Source organism: Oryctolagus cuniculus, chromosome 2 (assembly GCF_964237555.1).
Source record: "Oryctolagus cuniculus chromosome 2, mOryCun1.1, whole genome shotgun sequence".
Taxonomy (NCBI): Eukaryota; Metazoa; Chordata; class Mammalia; order Lagomorpha; family Leporidae; genus Oryctolagus; species Oryctolagus cuniculus.
This window is the reverse complement of record NC_091433.1, coordinates 103,787,477-103,807,086: the sequence shown is the minus strand read 5'-3', so window position 1 is coordinate 103,807,086 and position 19,610 is coordinate 103,787,477. Positions and strand designations below refer to the sequence as shown.

General features: G+C 44.9%; 1 long non-coding RNA gene across 5 annotated transcripts in view; it reads right to left on the bottom strand.

The window, feature by feature from the left end:
- Positions 1–595: 595 nt before the first annotated feature.
- Positions 596–19,610, bottom strand: part of LOC108175989 (uncharacterized) — a 58,954-nt gene continuing 39,939 nt past the window's right edge. For 2 of the 5 annotated variants that reach the window (XR_011386438.1, XR_011386439.1), the window contains exons 3-5: positions 13,809–13,989; positions 10,869–11,140; positions 596–8,562 (exon numbers count right to left, since the gene is read on the bottom strand). This is a non-coding gene — a long non-coding RNA (uncharacterized lncRNA). The remainder of the gene's footprint in view (positions 8,563–10,868; positions 11,141–13,808; positions 13,990–19,610) is intronic. The other 3 variants (XR_011386442.1, XR_011386441.1, XR_011386440.1) reach the window with 3 other exon arrangements.

Here is a 19,610-nt window from a genome sequence, read left to right as displayed (position 1 = left end):
TTGCTGTCTTGCTCGCCCTGGCCCTGCTTTAGAGCAAAATTATGAGAGTACTTCCAAAAGTTCTTGGAAAGTGAATTCTAAAAGATGTTTATTTCAGTGCAAAAAATTTTTTTTGAAACCCATGCATAGTTTTTTCATGGCACACATGTTCCACGAACTTTTTGAAGACCTCCTTCCCACCATTGTGTGAGAAAAATGTGAGGACTACCAAATTGTCCATGACAATGGAGAGTCTGCTTTCAGGTGAAAGACTTCAGGGAATACAGTATTTTCCTGGTACTTTTTTAGTGCAATGTATTTAACTGGAGCTTTACAAAACCGTGCTGGGTTATTTTCAACGTGCAATCAAATAAACATCCAATCTTACTTTTTTTAAGCTGCATTGTTTCTTAATTGCTGAACTCATACCGATCATGCAAGGGAGCAGTGATTTAGCACACCAGCACATGCAAACACACACAGGCACCACATAAATACGACAGAGGAGACCACTGATACAGATATAATTTTTAATGTGTTTTGTCATTGAATGCCTATCTGAGGAAAAGAGTCTCCACGAAAACAGATTTAAAACAACAGGCAGTTTAATCAGATAAGTACACAGCATTCATCTCTGTCCCCAGCAAGATGATTGCATTATAATGAATGAAGGGAAGCAGCTCATCCGAATACATCTCCTCTGAACAACAGAGTGAAACCAACTGTCACAGAACCCTTTCCCGGGGTGGGGCCTGGAGCAGGGTGATCACCATCACTAGGCAGCACTACTAGAAACGAGCCAAGGAAAGAAGTGATACAATTTAGAATTTCATTTCAGAAGATTTTTTCTTCCAAGTTCACTCGATTTCCTATCAGGAGTTCAGCTCGGCAGCACAACTCAGCAACTTTGGGAAGCCCTGTGGGGTGCAGCGTAAGTCTCCTTCTGTGGGCACTGAGATGGGCAATGGCTGTCAAGGAAGTCCAAAGGGAGGAACCTGGAGCGAACCTCCTCCTCTCAAACCAAATGCAGAAGGTGAGGCTCCTCGATTCCAAGGCCATCTATGGACAGCTATCAGAGTGGGCTTGCTACTCGCTGCTCTCGTGAAATGACAGTGTTACATTTGCTCCTGAGGATACAGCTCTGCCATGGTGGTACTGAGCATCCATTGTCTCCTAGGTAGCCAGGGGTTGGTCAGAGAGCCTGGCTGGGAGTCCCAGCGCCAGCATACTGGGCCAGCGGCTGACACGAAGGCATTCATTGGCTCCCACGGTGTGCCAGCTGTGTTACAAGGTCCTTATCCTCCACCCCCACCCCACAGAATCACAGGATCAAAGGAGCTAAGTCCTGAGGTTCTCTCCACGTCACAGACAATGTGAACGGAGAGAAAGTGATTTGCCTAAGACCACACGGTTATTAAATGTTTAGAGGCATTCAGAGCCAGAGCCAGGTAGTTGACTCAGAATACCAGGCAACCTCCATGTGGCTGCTCAAAGGAACTGAATTTGGTTGAATGGAAGATCGAGAAAGCAGCAGGCTGAAAGAATGCAGGAAATGACTGGGCTCATTTTTAATCATCCCAAAATGATGGAAACTGATTCTCCTCTTCAATCTCAGCAGTGTTCAGGAATTACAGAGAGAAAAGCATCCTCTTTCTACTTCCCTTCCAGAATCTCCACCCAAAAGGGTGCATAAGGGAACCAGTCCCAGGACACACAAGCACGTCATAGATTGCCAGGGAACCAGAGATCAGCACAAGACACCAGAGCTGTGTACCCCAACAGCTCTGCCCTGTACCCCCCAGAAACCTCATGGTTCTGGGTTCTACCCTGGGACCAATGCAACAGTGGAAGGCAAGTATCCTCTTTGTGGCCCATCACAAACTATGCATTTTCACTGTCACAGGTGTGTTCTTGGTGTGATTGGCATGTGATTGTGTAGTTGGTATGATCCTCAGTCCACAAGGCGGGCATGTAAGAAATACAACTTTTAAACAGTTTAGTTTCTGTTTGGAAGCCTCATACTCCAAAGGTGGCAGAAACTCCATCCTGGGGCCTCACCTTCCCCTAAAGTGTGCCTTCGGTCCTTAGGGCTGGCAAGGGAAGAGGCCTCAGTCCTGGATGTCATGAGTCTATTCAAGCAACCTCTGAGATCCAACTCCATCTCTCCACATGGTCCTCAGACATTGGTTCGCCCAAACTGCCTTGCACCTGCTCTTATTCCACCCTTATGTCCCCTTCCCCAGGTTTGACCCTCTCCGTAGTGACGGATCACAGCCCCACAGACTCATTTACTGGTTACGCTGGGTTCCCTCAAGTCTCCAGTTGGGGCTGATCCAAGACTAAGCAGTACTGTAAAGGGTTGCCTCTGGATGAATGAAACAGAAATCCAACAACAGAGGTGTAGCAAGTAGAAATTTATTATGAGACAAAAACATCAGATACAGAACTCAAAGGTGTAATCAAGGAACAAGTCCCTTTCTGTCCTCCAGCCTGGCCACAGTTGAGCAACTGAGCACATGAGCACCTGAGAAGGAAGGAGTCAGAAATGAAAGAATCAACAAAGAGATGGGGGCCCGAAGTAATGCCTGGTAGGGGAAAAAAGGATAAAAACAGTCTTAGTCCAGTTTTGTGGCTATAAAAGAATACCTGAAACCAGGTAATTCATAAAGCAAAGAGGTTTGTTTTGGTTCATGGCTCTGGAGGCTAAGAACTCCAAAAATGGGCGGCCACATTGGCGAAGGTTCTGTGCAGCATCAAATCACGACTGAGGGGAGGAGGGGAGTGGTTGGTTAGTGCTGTCATCTCATATGGACACTGGTTCAGGTCCCAGCTGCTCCACTTCCGATCCAGCGCCCTGCTGATGCACCTGGAAAAGCAGTGGAAGACGGCTCAAGTGCTTGGGTCCTTGCACCCACATAGGAAATCTGGATGAAAACTCCTGATGCCTGGCTTCAGCCTGCCCCAGCCCCGGCTGTTGTGGCCATTTGGGGAGTGAACCAGCAGATGGAAGATCTCTGTCTCTCCTTCCCCATCTGCATCTCTGCCTTTGAAATTAATAAATAAATCTTTTTTTAAGAAAAAAGAATTGTGTCTACAAATCACATTGAATCTATTTAATTAAAAATTTGTAAAATAATTTTAAAAACTCACAACTGGTTGTGAGACTTGGATTGAGTTCCCACCTCCTGGTGCTGATCTGGTCCTACCTGTCTATTGCTGGCATTTGGAAAGTGAACCAAAGATAGGATCTCTCTCTCTCTCTCTCTCTCTCTCTCTCTCTCTCAAATAAACAAAAGGCAGTTTTTAAGAGAAGTAAAACTGGGGCCCAATGTTATGCCATAGGGGGTAAGGCCACCACCTGTGCTGCCAGCATCCCATATGGGTCCTGGTTCCAGTCCTGGCTGCTCCACTTCTTATCCAGCTCTCTGCTGTGGCCTGGGAAGGCAGTGGAAGAAGACCCAAGTTCTTGGTCCCCTGCACCCATGTGGGAGACCTGGAAGAAACTCCTGGCTCCTGGCTTCAGATTGGCCCAGCTCTGGCAGTTGCAACCATTTGGGGAGTGAACTAGTGGATGGAAGACCTCTCTCTCTCTCTCTCTCTCTCTCTCTCTCTCTCTGCCTCTGCCACTCTATAACTCTGCCTTTCAAATAAATAAATAAATAATCTTTAAGAAGAAGAAGAAGAAGAGGAGGAGGAGGAGGTGGGGAGGAGGAGGAGGAAGTGGAGGAGGAGGAGGAAGGAGAAGTGAGTGTCTGGAGTGAATCACAGACAGCTACAAGGAGATGTAGTTCAGCTGGAATGAAGGAAGAGATTCCTGTTTCTGCATCAGAAGAAGGGTCTGCAGCCCTTCTTCCAAAAGCTACCCCTATTCCAGATCAGAGACCAAGTTCTTGTGAGGACTGGCTTGTGGAGTTGCTGTGAGGACTAAGGAGATCACTGGTTCCTGCTAATGTGAACCCTGGGAGACATCAGGTGATGACTCAAGTACTTGGGCTCTTGCTACCCACATGGGAGACCTGGATGGAGTTCTCAGCTCCTGGCTTAGGGCTGCTCCGACTCTGGATATTGCAGGCATTTAGGAGGAGAATCAGCAGATAGAAAACCCATCTTCCTTCTTCCCTCCCTCCCTCCCCTTCCTTCCTTCCTTCCTTCCTTCCTTCCTTCCTTCCTTCCTTCCTTCCTTCCTTCTTTCTTTCCTTCCCTGTCTTTCAGTCTGTCGTCCTCTTTCAAGTAAATAAGAATAAATAAAACCTTAAAAATACCAAATCTGAAATGTTCCCAAATCCAAATATTTTTTGAGTGTTAACATGATGCCACAAGTACAGAATTCCCCACTTGACTACAGGGGATGGGTGGTAGTCAAAACACAGGTGCACTAAAAATGTTATATAAAATTACCTTCAGGCTACATGCATAAGTTGCACATGAAATATGAATGGATTTCATGTATATACTTGGGTCCCATTCCCAAGATGTCTCAGGATGTGTCCAAGATCTGGAAAAAATCTGAACTTGGGAACACTTCTGGCCACACGCATTTTGGATAAGGGAGACTCAACCTGTACGTATAAACCATTAAAAACAGCGCACAAGTTAATAGTAGCAAAAGTAGCAGTAGTAATACAGTAATATTTCCTATAGTTTTCAAAGATGTTTAACTTTCTTCCAGAGTACTGCTTAATCACATTGAGGATATGGTCATTTATTGCAGTGGAATTTTATACTGTGCTGAAAGATTTATTTCCCCTCTATAAAGTGTTTCCAACACAGTGACAATTTTTCTCAGCAGAATACCTGCTAAATGACTAGAATTAGAAAAAGAAATGTAATCCCCAGCAAATGGAAGGCAATTCACTCCAGCACAGTCAAGTTAAATAAATTAGTTAATATTTACAAATTTCTTACAGGTGAAAAGTGTTATCTGTGGCAGCTCTAAGTTCTGCTATGAATGTGCCTTTTGTGTGCTGAAACAAATGATATTCCTTAAAACAGCAGAGTCCTTGGCCCTGGAAATGTCTAAGAAGTAGCACAACTTCACGGATGGAGTACAGAGTTGGATATCACCACACCAAATTCAGTCAACAGACAGCCCCCTGTAGGGGAAACCTGAAAGGGGTAGAGCTTAATACCATACCTCTCAGATGTCTTTTCAGGTGACAACTGTACAAAGGAAAATTCTGGAACACTGGTTTTTTTTTTTTTTCCATTGGGCAACTTCATTGGCACCTTTGTTCTGGAGCATACAAATGACTTCTTGATTCACGATAAATCCAAAGAGAACATGTGGTCAATTGCATTAAATATGAGGAAAATATTGGCAAGCATTTGCTGTCAAAAGGAAAAGATCAAAAACAGAAAATTTCAAGAATTTCACTTATCTCAAGGCAAATTTAATGTTTTGGTAGGAGCAGGTTCCTCCAAGCACATTTGATGATCATCATCTCAAAAATTACAAGACATGGGGATGGGATGTGACCTAGCAGTGAACATACTGATTAGGACACCCATGTCCTATAGTGGAATACCTAAATCTGCTCCTGGGCCCTGGCTCCTGACTCCAGCTTCCTGATAATGTGGACCCTGGAAGGCAGCCCTGGTGGCTCAAGTCCTTGGGTTCTTGCCATCCACGTGGGAGACCTAGATTGAATTCCCAGCTCCTGATGTCTGGCTCCTGAATGTTTTTGGCCTTTGGGGAATGAATCAATAGATGGAAGTGTGCTCTCTCTCTCTCTCTCTCTCTCTCTAAAACATGAATAAAGACTTCTTTAAGAATTACAAGATACATCACTGAATAAATAGAATCTGAATGGGGCCTCTTACTTAAGAGATGGTAGAATAAGTCAATATCTGACTTTTAATATATGTCATTTAGCGGGATAATTGATATTTGACCATTTCTCTGATATGTATTTCCTTGGACTTTAGGTACAAAATCTTAACTTTCTTTGACAAGCCCAGGCTGTCTGCATCCTTTAGTTGACAGTACAATCTACTTTCATCAACACTTCAGTATCTCTCTTTCTCTTTTTTTTTTTTTTTTTTTTGACAGGCAGAGTGGACAGTGTGAGAGAGAGACAGAGAGAAAGGTCTTCCTTTTTGCCGTTGGTTCACCCTCCAATGGCCGCCGCTGCAGCCGGCGCACCGCGCTGATCCGATGGCAGGAGCCAGGAGCCAGGTGCTTTTCCTGGTCTCCCATGGGGTGCAGGGCCCAAGCACCTGGGCCATCCTCCACTGCACTCCCTGGCCATAGCAGAGAGCTGGCCTGGAAGAGGGGCAACCGGGACAGAATCCGGCGCCCCAACCGGGACTAGAACCCGGTGTGCCGGCGCCGCAAGGTGGAGGATTAGCCTATTGAGCCACGGCGCCGGCTTCTCTTTCTCTTTTCTGTCACAGTATGGACACACAGAGAGACACATGCATACACACACAACATAAAACTGTCGCTCCCCGTCTTCATGGAGGAACGACACAGGACCCTGCGCTGTTCTTTTGTCTGCTCGGCCCTTCCCGGGTTTGCTGCTGGTTCTTCCCGGGTTGGCTACCATCCCTTCCACATCCGTGGAAGGGCGGTTCCCCCTAGCCACTTTCCCCACTTCCGCGGGGGAGTGGCACACCGCCGGCCGGCTCTCTTGGGGGCTGCTCAGATGTTCCTCATAGATGTTCCTGGTGCATGTTGTCTCTCTCCTCCTTTATAGTCCTCCTCCACCAATCCCAACTCTGCTACCCACACGCCAAGTACGCTGCTCTCCTCCAATCAGGAGCAGGTCCTACAGTTTATTGGTTGAACTGGAGGCAGCTGTGTAGAAGCTGTTTGCTCCTCTCCCAGCGCCATATTGTGGGAGAGCAGATGCATAGAATAAGTCTTAATTCCAGTAACTTAGTCTAGTCCGGGTTGCTCCCCACAAAAACAATGCCTCTGGCAACATTTTGTAAGAAAGATGGGATTGCCTTCTCTCTCCCATCTCACCTACTCTCTGTTCCACATCCCAAATAAAAGCCAGCTCCTTGGAAAGCACAGGGGAAATCAGGGGAATCCACGTACTTCTGCAGGCTCAGTCTCAGGAGTCCAAGGACAAAATGATTCAAAGTCCCTTATTTACAGAGTCATTGTTCTCCTGGAAATATTCAGCTTTCTTCCAGCTCATAGCTCTTTTTTTAAAATTTATTTATTTATTTATTCGAAAAAGTCAGCATTACAGAGAAGGAAAGGCAAAGGCAGAGAGAAAGAGGGAAGGAGAGACACAGGGAGAGAGATCTTCCATCCACTGGTTCACTCCACAAATGGTTGCAATGGTCAGGGCTGGGCCAGGCTGAAGCCAGGAGACAAGAGCTTCATCTGGGTCTCCCATGTAGGTGAAGGGGTCCAAGGTCTTGGGCTATCTTCCACTGCTTTCCCAGGTGCATTAGCAGGGAGCTGGATCAGAAATGGATAAGCTGGGACTCAAACCAGCACCCATATAGGATGTCAGTGCAGCAGGTGGCAGCTTTACCCAGTATGCCACAGTGCCAGTCCCTATAATCAGCTCTTAAATAATAATCAAATGGTGAATAAATGAAAAAACAACCCAAATGACTGAACACTTCTGAAACCACAGCAACACATCATTAGAGGAAGTATTATGGTAAACTGGAAAGAGCTGAGACTTGAAGTCAGAAACTAGCTTCCAGGTCTTCCACTGGCTTACCACTTGATGTTACCTAAGTCTCATTTCCCTGAATGCCAAATAGAGATAATAACATCCACTCAGATGCTTTCTTACCACAAATATAGTACCCTAATAGTTTAGAAAACAGCTGGGTTCATATTGTCCGACTTGATCCTTCCAAACACCAGCTGGTGGCAAAGGGCACCCACCTGTTGGCCTGGAAACACAAGTCCATGATATGGATGGTAAGGCCTGAATGAATACAGTTAATAAAGTTGTACTCCAAGTTGGAAGTTCCAGCCATCTCTATAGCTTCTCCAGGTAGCATGGTCAGTGACTTGCAGCTGAGAGGACAACTGTTGGCCTCTTCCTGCCTTGAATCCGTCCTGCTTCCTGCCATCCATACTCTCCCTCTGAACAATCACAGAATTAAGACACCGCCAAGGGCCCTGAGCATTGTTTCAACTGAGTACTACTGGAAAAGCACTCACAAATTCACTTCTCAGCAGGGACTAAATATTTAACAGATGCTCAGTTAACGGGGCGGAGGATGTCAGGGCTTATACCCAGCCAGGACATATTTCAGGTTTCTTGGGCCATATGGTGTCTTTAACAACCACTCAAGGTGGTGCAAAAGCAGCCATTGGCAGCACATCAACAAATAGGTGTCTCCGTGCACCAATAAAACTTTATTGACAAAAACAGGTGGCAGCAGAGGTCTAGCCTGGGAGTCTTGTTTGCCCACCTTTAGGCTACACCAACTTGCAAAAACTCCTGTCAAAAGTCATATTAGCACTTGCTTCCGGAGGCAGAGTCCAGACAACTCCTGATTAGTAATACACGTACCCTGGCACTTGGTCCCTCTTCTCCACCGTCCCTTGATAAGCGCCAACTGGCAGAGGGGACGTGGAGCATTTGTCCTCCAATTGCAGTTGTTCTGAAAGATAAAGCAGGGGCAGAGATTAAAACCAGACCCGAGGTCTTTGTGCCATACTCAGCATATCAAGTGCCCCTCTTGAAATCGTACTGAACTAGCTGTATACCTTAATAAAGGAAACAGAACTATTCTTTCACTTAATAGTCTTTTAGTAAGGGTATGGGGGGCCAGGTTTACCAAAGGCCCTTACAAAACGCCAGCTTGTAATAACGCTCCTTGGCACCACGGAATCTTTTTCATGTGAACCTACATGATCACTTTTCATTTTGTTTCTCAAGCACTCCGTGGCATCCATCCATGTATTAGGCTAATAACTGCATGAATCTAGTTAAAAGGAACCAAGCAATTATTTTAATTAGACGAGAACAAAAATAACACTCCTGGCTTCTGTTTTAAGGGGCAAGAAGGAAGTAGTCAGGGTTCAAAAAGACCCCACAAAATATTTTCGTGAAAGGAAAAATAATTAAGGCCAAATTTAGAATGTACTTGCAATAAATGGGCCAAATAAAATGAATGGCAGCACTGTGCACTGAGGGGCCATTCACAGAGAAGAGAGCCCCAGAAAGTGCATTTGTACGTGACACCGTGCGGACGGGATAGCCAATTTCACAAAGTGAAAGAAGTGTCTAGGAGAGACTTTAATGATCCTTGTGAATCTCTCACACAATTTCTAAAAGAGTTGCTGTGTAAACTCTTTTATTAATAAGAGAAAGAAGAAGGATATTGGTCAATTTGCCTTTTAAGTGGGCTTTTTTTTTTTTTTCATTTAAACTCCTCAATTGCTCAAATTTGGTTCTCTGGAGGGGGTGGCTAATCCACTCTCTAAAAAGTGGATTCAGTCATAAGAGTATTTAAATCACCTACACCCAACTCAGTTACACACGAAGAGATTCTATCTCCAGATTTTCCAGAACCTTAGCCTTCCTATCTCTCTGCTGGTCATAGCATTTTGACCATTTTATTCTATCTCAAACTTCCAAAAAGAGGTGAAATGAAACCTGAAATCATCAATGCAGAGACGAGATCCAGGTAGCCACCAGCTGGATGGGGCCAAGGGCATCTAACCTGTGCTGAGTCTTGAAGAACGGATTTATCCAAGAGAATGATAACAATAGTCCATTCCAGGGAAAAAAGATTAGCACTGGCAAAAGCTGGAACACAAAGAATCCCAGATTCTAGCTAGCAGACAGGGCTGCAGGAATATCAAACCAAAGGCAAGAGTGAGACAAAAAAGCAGGCTGGAGAGGCGAGCGAGAGCCGGGGGCTATGGTCTGAGAGGTGTTCTGCCAAGAGACCTGTGTGGGAAACTAACATCCAGGATGGAAGTATTAAGAGGTGGAGCCTTTAGGAAATGATGAGCCCATGAGGGCTCCACTTTCATGAATAAGATTAGTATCCTCATAAAAGAGGCTTACAAGAGCCCCTTCTACCACGGGAGGATGTAGCAACAAGGCACCACCTATGAAGCAAGCACCAGGTGCTGAATTCATCAGCACCTTGATCTTGGACTCCACAGCATCCAGAACTGTGAGCGATAGATGTCTAGTGCTTATAAATTAGCCAGTTCAGGGTATTTTGTGAAGCACCCTGAAAAGGCAAAGAGACCAGGTCATGGGAGAACTTGCACCACGTCAGTGAGCCTTGTAAGGCAATGCAGAGCCGTGAGCACTAGGTTCTCAGACAAGGGTGACCACAGCCAGCTTTCCATTTTACAGTGAACAGTTGAATGGCTGAGCAGAGAACAAAATACACCCTGGGAAGCACACAAATGCCACAGCCCAGGCAAGAGCTAGGACAACAGTAGGTAGGAAAGCAGAAATGGGGTGATATATGATTTATACAGTACAGAAGGAGATTTTAAAAATTAGGTCTGGGGACTGGCCTTGTGGTGCAGAGGGTAAGAGGGTAATGCTGCCGCCTGCAAGGCTGGCATCCCATATTCAAGTGCTGATTTGAGTCCCAGCTGCTCTGCTTCAAATCCAGCTCCCTGCTAATGTGCCAGGAAAAACAGTGGCCCAAGTGCTGGGGCCCCAAACACCCACATGAGAGATCCAGATGGAATTGCAGGCTCCTGACTTCTGGCCCAGCCCAGCCCCAACCATTACAGCCATCTGGGGAGTGAACTAGCAAATAAAAGATCTCTATCTCTATCATTATCTCTATCTCTCTATTTCTCTCTATCTCTATCTCTGTTTTTATCTCTATCTATTTCAAATAAAAATAAAATATTTGAAAACAAATTTTTTAAATAATAATAAAGTCTGGAATAGTGGCTGAAGGAATCAAAAGTCAAACATAGAACTTACTTTGAAGATTCTTGGTGGGAATCAGTTGTTTTATCTGAATTTTCATTATGCATTCAAAAAGGCTTCTCCTATTATTGGTTCTCTTTTCAACTCGGTACGGGCCTTAATCATGGACTCCAGGATTGGAATGGAGTGACAGATTCCAACCTTGGACTCAAGAGCACCCAGCTCCAGTGCACCCGCAGAACACAGTCTCAGGCTACTTCCTTTCCAGTGCTAATTCACCCAAAAGCAGCCTGCTGCTGGAAGTCTAAGTCAAAATACACAGAAGCCTGGAAAGTAATAAAATTGTGGTAAATACTCAACCAGGACAAAGTCTGCATATCTGTCATTACCATTACCATACTGGAATTGAATTTTTAAAAGAATATAAGGTAGATACTTTTCATCTCATTTTATGAGCAAACTGAACCTTGATGAAACAACCAGTAAGGACTTATACATAAAAAATTACAGATAAATTTCACTTGAAAACCATAAAAATTAATTTTAACTAATATGAGCAAAACCCATGCAGTAATCCATAAAATATCACAAGCAAATTTCTCCAAAATATAAGGTCAGCTTAATATTCCAGAAACCCACTCAGAGATGGCTATTTGGGCCAGTGATTAAGATGCCAATGATGACGACCATATCCTGTATCAGAGTACCTGGGTTCACCGTCTGGCTCTGGCTTCTGACTCCAGCATCCAGCTAATTATACGAACTTTGGGAGGCAGTGGTAGTGGCTCAAGTAATTGGGTTCCTGTCACCCACATGGGAAACCTGCATTGAATTCCTGGCTCCTGGTTCCAGTGCCTCCCTTCTCGTCCACACCCCTCAACCACCTGCTGTTTGCAGGCATTAGGGAAGTGAACCAGAGGATGGGAACTCTCTCTGTCTATCTGCCTCTCTCTTTCTGCCTTCCTGCTTCTCAATTTAAAAAAAAATGTTTTATCATCCAATAATTCACCATGCACACAGAATAAAGGGAAAAAAGTCATATGATCACTCTCTAGATGAGTGCTTGATTTATGACAAAACTACCACGGCAGAGCATTGAAGAAAGGGAAGTCTTTTTCATCAGCAGTGCAGAGGGAATGCATGTCATACAGGGAAGAAAAAGCTTTGTCCAACCTTACGCTGTATCAGTACTATGTGGATTATTGAAAGGTAGAGCAACAAGGAGGATACTTTCATGGCTTGGCATAAGCAGAGTTCCCTTAAATAGGGCATAGAAAGCATTGACCATGGAAGAAACTATTGGTAAGTTAGACTGTATTAAAATTAAAAGTATAGTTAAATTAAAATCATCTGTCCATCTAAAATACCATTTAAAGAGAGTGAAAGTCAAGCTTGGAGAGGGTAAATGATATTTGCAACCAAAAAGCTTCATACCTAGAATATATATATAAATATCTTCTTTTTTTAAAGATTTATTTTATGTATTTGAAAGGCACAGTTACAAAGAGAGAGAGAGAGAGAGAGAGAGAGAGAGAGAGAGAGAGAGAGAGATCTTCCATCTGCTGATTCACTCTCCAAACAGCCACACTGGCCAGGGCTGAGCCAGTCCAAAGTCAGGAACCAGGAGCTTCTTCCAGGTCTCCCATGTGGGTGCAGGGGACCAAACACTTGGGCCATTTCCCTCTGATTTCCAAGGCCCATTAGCAGGAGTCCTGGGAAGCCAGGACTCAAACCAGAACCTATATGGGATGCTGGCACTGCAGGCAGCATTGCACAACCCCAAAATACCAGCCCCAAATGATATTTTGTGATTTGTTTTAACTCCTTCTCCAGGCACATTAGCAGGGGTCTGGATTGAAAGTGGAACAGTCAGGTCTTGAATCCATGTCCTTATGGCATGGCAGTGTTGCAGGTAGTGAATATATAAATATCTTCTAAAATCAATGAGAAAAATGAACGATCTAATAGGAAAATGAGGATAATTGAAAAAAAAATTCACATAAGAGAATATACAAAAGGCCAATATACCTGAAAAAGATGCTTGATTTATTAATAGCCAAGGAAAGTGAATTAAAATCACAATGAAGGAGCCAGTACTGTGGCACAAGATTAAGCCACCACCTGCAGTGCCGGCATCCTATATGGGTGCCGGTTCAAGTCCTGGCTGCTCCACTTCCAATCCAGCTCCCTGCTATGGCCTGGGAGAGCAGTAAATGATGCCCTAAGTCCTTGGACCCTGGCACCCACGTGGGAGACCCTGAAGCAGCTCCTGGCTTTGGATCAGCTCTGCCCCAGCTGTTGTGGCCATTTGGGGAACAAAACAGCCTATGGAAGAAATCTTTCTGGTCTCTCTTCTCTCTCTCTCTCTCTAACTCTTTCAAATAAGTAAATAAATCTTTTTAAGAAAATAAGAAAACCCCAATGAGACTCTACCACCTGCCACAGAATTACCAAAACCAACACGACTGAGAATACCAGGTGCCAACAAGGATACAGAGCAGCTGCAACTGTTACCCACTGCTGGTGGGAGTGGAAACTGAGGCAATCTCTTGGGAAAAGCATTAGCTATTAAAGCTTAGTTATAGTCAGTCAAGTCTTACAATCCAGTAGCTTCCCCTTTAGTGTCTCCAAGACTGAACAGAAAGGATGCACACAGCACAGACACATGCAAAGGAAAGTTTGCAGCGGCATTCTTTGAAATCGCCTTAAACTCAAAACAACCCAAACGTTCATCAGGGTGGGTGAAATGGAGACACTGTGCCATAATAGTACAATCAAAGAAAATATGAGACAATACACTATGACATGCAGCTCACAAACACAATGTTCCTGAGACAATGAAAGCAGACACAAAAGGACACCTACTCATGCTAACTGTTCTCACCACAATAAAATTAAAATCTTTAAAGAGAATACCTTCCATATGACTCTATTTATACGAAGTTCAAGAAAAGGAAAACAAATCTTGGGGTCAGAAGTCAAGACAGTGGCTACCTTCAAGGCGGAAGGTGGAGTTCCGTTTCAAGGGCACATGAAAACATTGGCTATATTTTTTTCTTTTCCTGGGACGATGGCACATTGAGGCACATGCTTCCGCTCTTTGCGTCGTCCATCCATAGAGCCCCATGTTAGTCTCCTTTCTGTATCTATAATGAAATACCCGAAGTGGGGTAACCTACAAAGAAAAGAGGTTTATTTAGCTCATAGTCCTGGAAGCTCAAAGTCCCAACAGCATAACACCGACTCCAGCTCGGGCCTCCTTGGCCAGGTCACCTCAGAGCACACGGAACCACACAGTAGGAGTATGTGTGAGAGGGAGAGACGGCATGGCCAGAGGGCAGGGAGACACCAGGCTTGCTATTTTATAGTAACCCAGGTGACTAACCCTCCCTTCCTAAGGCACTGTCCCCAAAGACCTAAGCACTTCCCTCTACAGCTCCTACCACCTTCCAACACAGCCACACAGGGGACCAAAATTCTGACACATGGACCCTTGGGAGACAACCATATCCAAACCACACTGGAGAAAAACAGAAAGTGTTACAGAAATCGTTATGAAAATCAATCAGTTTTTTATTGGATGACCACGTTGGTTCTTACTTGAGCTCTATTTGTTCCTTCGGTCCGTTACAGAGCGGGGAAATAAGAACCATGCATATGATGTCAGGTCAGCGGTCTAAGAGGAAGAGAATGCCTTCCCCTGGGAGAAAATGAATAGAACATGGACCCTCTCCAGTTGAGCTAAGAGATGAGTAACTTGCGAAGTGGGAAAAACAAGAAAACAAAAGCTAATGGCTCAACGGATAAAACAATGAGAATCCTAAAAGGTTCATACACTTCTAGCCTTATAACAGCAAGCAGGGTTAAAAGGCGACAAGTTTAGGCTGGCTATCAGAAGAGGCTTTCTTATGAAATGTATAATTAACCTATAGCTGATAGTTTAATAAAATTGAACCTCCCCTCCCCAAATGAAAAAGATGAGCTATTTATAGCAGCCAAACCAGCATCTGCAGTTCACTGCCCCGCATTGTATTACAAAGACTCCCCCTGCTTCCAGGCAAAACCTGATCACCAGCTGGGGTCAGGAAGGAGTTTCCCTTTGGTGTAAGATTTCACAGCTCTGTTATCTATGATGCAGCAAAACTCTGGCGTTGGCACCACCACTCAGGGCACCTGGCCCTGGGAACCTGGCTATTGTTTTAATCCCCCGGATGGCAACACCTGTAGGCCTGATTTAAGGCAACACCCTGTGCTTTCAAAAGGTAAACACAATGAACATAATCGAAGCTCCTAACAAGACTGTTGTTACATCAACAATCTATAAATATATGGAAGAACGCAATGCATGTGTGAAATAAACAGAAGGTGTGCCTACACCTAGGTAATTCACAAGACAGCTCTGTAATTTAGCAGCTTGGATCTCAATTGTTGCATTTTCAGGTATGAAACATTATGAAAAACACATATTATTCATCAAAGTGATGGTCCTGTGCACTTGTATACCTTCTATAATTTTTTTTCGGGGCTTTTTACTTGCAAAGAAATCACTAGCTAATGACATTTCAGATTTTAGGAATTTTTTCTGATAGCACACTGTAATTCCCTCAGGGACAGAATTGTGAATAAGTGGATTTTTTTAAAGATCATTAACAGATATTACAAACCAATTCAAACTGAGCATTTTCTTTGCAAATTACCTTTAACTTTTAAAGCCATTGGAAAAAAAAAAAAAAGACAGTGAGTGATTTAATTTACTTAACCTGTCTACAAACTGCAGCTTTAGATTCCAACGGCGATGGCTTTTCCAACCCAAAAAAACTCTCTAACTGTCTCTAATAGAGATATTTTTCTAAATTATCATACTCAATGAGTGATATCTCAAAAGTGAGCAGTGTTTATTTTTTTTCATTTAGCAAGTTTCCCTGGAATTGAGAGTGTTTATTCTACTGATATGTTTAAAGTAAAAACAGATCCCTGCTCTGTCTATATCTGTTGCTTAATTAAAACTCTCTAATAATTAGCTGGTTTATCATCTCCTGAGCAAATGGATGGTGGAGCTTTGCTGACGGAGTGTGAGGTGTTTTTTTTTAAAGGGAGAAGAGGAGGGCTCTTTTATTCAATGATCAAACCAGAGTTTCCAGGCTAAAGAGCTGATATTTAGGGTGAGAAGCACCTTTATTCCCTGCATACATCAGGTCTGATTCTTATTTGCATCAACACCCCGTTGTGTATGTTTTCCATTCAAAGAGTTCCTGTGGACTTCAAAGAGAGCTGCCTGCAAGGATGGGCTATGTGGGAGTCCTGACAGCTCCAGTACAGGCCAGAGCCAGGAGACACTGCGCCAAGAGTAGCTCCCACTGGAGCCCCCAGACCATGTCACAGAATTAAAGGGTCTCCCCTGCTTGGGTTTGCACCACCCCCCAGCACACGTGGGAAACGCCCCCACGGCCTGCCAGCCACTGCGCTGGCTTCTCCAGCTACCACTTCTAAATATTTGATGTGTGGAGGTCCATGTATAAGCAAGTATATTAATAAGAATAATCTTTGATATGGGTGTCCAGTGCTGACTACTTTAAAAAGGCTCATTGTTCAAGGTTTCCTCTTGCCTCTTTTAAAGTGAGAGGTTCAATTAGCACAAAACACACAAAGCAATTTCACATCCTCTAGATGTCCCGTAGACAAACTGGGAAGGAGTCTGCCCTGAAGGATGTTCTATTTGGGGAGAGATTCACGAAATGATTAAGGACAAAGGGGCATAGAGACCAACATTTCTTGAGTGTTTGTGTGTGCCAGACATTTTAATTCCTCTCTTTTAATCCTCACCAATACACAAGGGAACTTCGGAAAAAGTTTGTGGAAAATGAAATTAAAAGATAGGCTTACTGGGACCAGTATTGTGGCACAGCAGGTTAAGCCACCACATGTGACCCCAGCGTCTCATATGAGTGTCAGTTCAAATCCCTGCTGCTCTGCTTCCGATGCAGCTTCCTGCTAATGCACCTGGAAAAGCAGCAGGTGGTGGTCCAAATACTTGGGTTCCAGCCACTTATATTGGAGACACAGATAGAGTTCCTGGCTCCTAGCTTCAGTCTGGGCCAGCTCTAGATGCTTTGGCTATTGATGGGGTAAACCAATGAATGAAACTCCCTCTCTCTCTCTCTCTCTCTCTCTCTCCCCCTCCCTCTCTCTCTCCCTTCCTCCCTCCCTCTCCCTGTCTCCCTCCTTCCCTCCCTCTTCCTCTCTCCCTATCTCCCTCTCTCCCTCTCTCTCTTTCTCACTTGCTCGTCCTCCCTTATCTCTGTCACTCTGCCTTTTGAATGAATAAACAAACTTTTTTTAAAAAAAATAGAAGATAAGTTTACTTTGGTGTAAAGAAAATATTGAGGGGCCAGTGTTGTGGCGCAGTGAGTTAAGTTGCCATCTATGATAGTGGCATCCCATGTGAGCATTGGGTTTGAGTCCCGGCTGCTCCACTTCTGATCCAGCTTCCTGCTAAGGCACCTGGGAATGCAGCAGAAGATGGCCCAAATCCTTGCACCCATGTGCAAGACCCCCCAAGGACTCCTGACTCCTGGCTCCAACCTGGTGGGGAATAAATCAGCAGATGGAAAAACTCTCTCTCTTCTCTCTCTCTCTCTCTCTCTCTCCTGCTCCCTGTCTGTCTACAACTCTGCCTTTGAAATAAAGATTTTATTTTAAAAAAGGAAAGAAAATGTTGAAACAATCCATGCACAGTTTTTTCATAATAAGCATTTTTCATTAACTTTTTAAAGACCCCTCATGTGCATGGATTTCATAAAGTTTTTGCACCAGAATAAACTTCTCTTTTAATTCCACTTACCACAAAATTTTCGATCTTTCCTCATATTATGAGGAAGATGGTGCTACTCCCATGTTAAGATGCTAAAATGGGCTCTAGTAAGATCATTTAAATCACCTGCTCCTTCATCCCACAGCAGTAAGTGCAGGGCATGCTCTGGAACCCAGGTCCCTGCAACCCTCAAAGCCCAGGTTCATCTCTCTGCCTTATACTCCCTCTTCCGGTGGCTGCCAGTGCCAAATGCCAGGTGCATGCCATTTTTCTAAAGGGCTGGAACTCAGATTGTAGGTGCCTTTGTTTCAAGCTCAGAAAAGGGTGCCATACTCTACATGCTGCTGCTGAGACTGCCAAAGGATCATTTTGTCCCAAAGGGCTACCAGCAGGAGTGTGCTAGCAAATGCAGATTCCCAGGTGGTTGGTAATCCTCTCTGGCAGGATTCAATGCCTCATGTGTGTCCCAAAGTGCTGACAGACCTGGAGGGACCTCACACAGTGGCCTTTCTTGAAAATAATTCCATAGAGGGAGGGAGGGAGGCAAGGGCTACAGAGCAACAGAGGTCCCAGGTGCTCACCTGCGCTCATGAGCATAGCCAAAGCCATCCCAGCCACAAATGCTCACATGTTGGGAGTGGGGAGAAAGCCAGGACTCCCACTCACCTCCCTGGCCCTCACTCCAACCTCAGGATTTGGGGGCCCTGATTAAGGTGGGGTTGTGGATGTTCAGTGATTGTAGAGTGAGGCCAGGGAGACCAAGTCTCCTTTTTACCTGGCCAGCAGACACTAGCTGACCAGAAGTGGTGATGGGGACAGCCAGAGCCACCCCTAGTTTCTTCCTGCTCACCACAAACTCCTGCAACCAGGGCCTCTGAGGCCATTGGTGCAGCAAGGTCTGTCTCATCTCATGAACCACTGCTCCCCAGCTTGGCTAAGCAGCAGACTTTATTCTCACCTCCACAGCTTGGTCTTGCTGTGAAAATAAATCTACATGGCAGTAGGTGGCTTTTCATGTCCAGTTGTGGAATGATGGTCAAAACCAAAGTTTACAAATATGTCAAGTGAGATATTTCAGAACAGCAAAAATGGATCTACTGTGTTTATTTTGTACACATTGAACAAATCTCTCACACGCCACGCTGAGGCTTAGGTGTGCTATACCAGTAGACTAGATTGTTAAGCACATTCGTCTTGCCTTTGCTCTTCAGATCAAATCAAACTCCCCAACTGTTACCAAGTCAGACACCAAGGGCACCTCCTCTCACCACATCCCAGCCCAGCTCAGACTGCAGACACCTGGCCAAGCCCCATGCTGATACCGACCCCATCCACCTGCTGGTCCCACCTCTTCATTCCTGACTCATTGGAAATGCCGTCTACTCAGAGAAACCTGTCACAGGAGCCAGCCTTGTGGTGCAATAGCTCAAGCTACCACCTGCAATGCAACACCAGCATCCTACATGGGCCTGTGGTTCAAACCCCAGCTGCTCCACTTCCAGCCCAGCTCCCTGATAATGCTCCTGGGAAAGCAGCAGAGGAAGATGGCCCAAGTGCTTGGGCCCCTGCCACCCACATGGGAGACCTGGCTCGCTCCTGGCTTTGGCCTGGCCCAGCCCTGGCCATTGAGGCCACTTGGGGAATGAACCAGCAGATGGAAGATCTCCTTGCTTCCCCTTCTCTCCCTCTCTCTCTGTAACTCTGCCTCTCAAATGAATACACAAATCTTTTTAAAAAAATAAAAATAAAAATGTGTCACAGCCTCTGGACCCTGATCGTCACCTGCACAGCCGTTCCTTCTCAGCCGTCATGACCACGTGTGATGATGTGTTCTACTGGTTTGGTCCCTCGTGTACTGTCCATGTCCCCAAACCATTGTACCCTCCAGGAGGGCAGCAGTCACCTCAGCCTTTTTCTCACCTGGTCCCCATGCCCCTGCACAGTGCCTGGTACGTGGACAAAATAGGAAATGGGGTTTTGCCTTA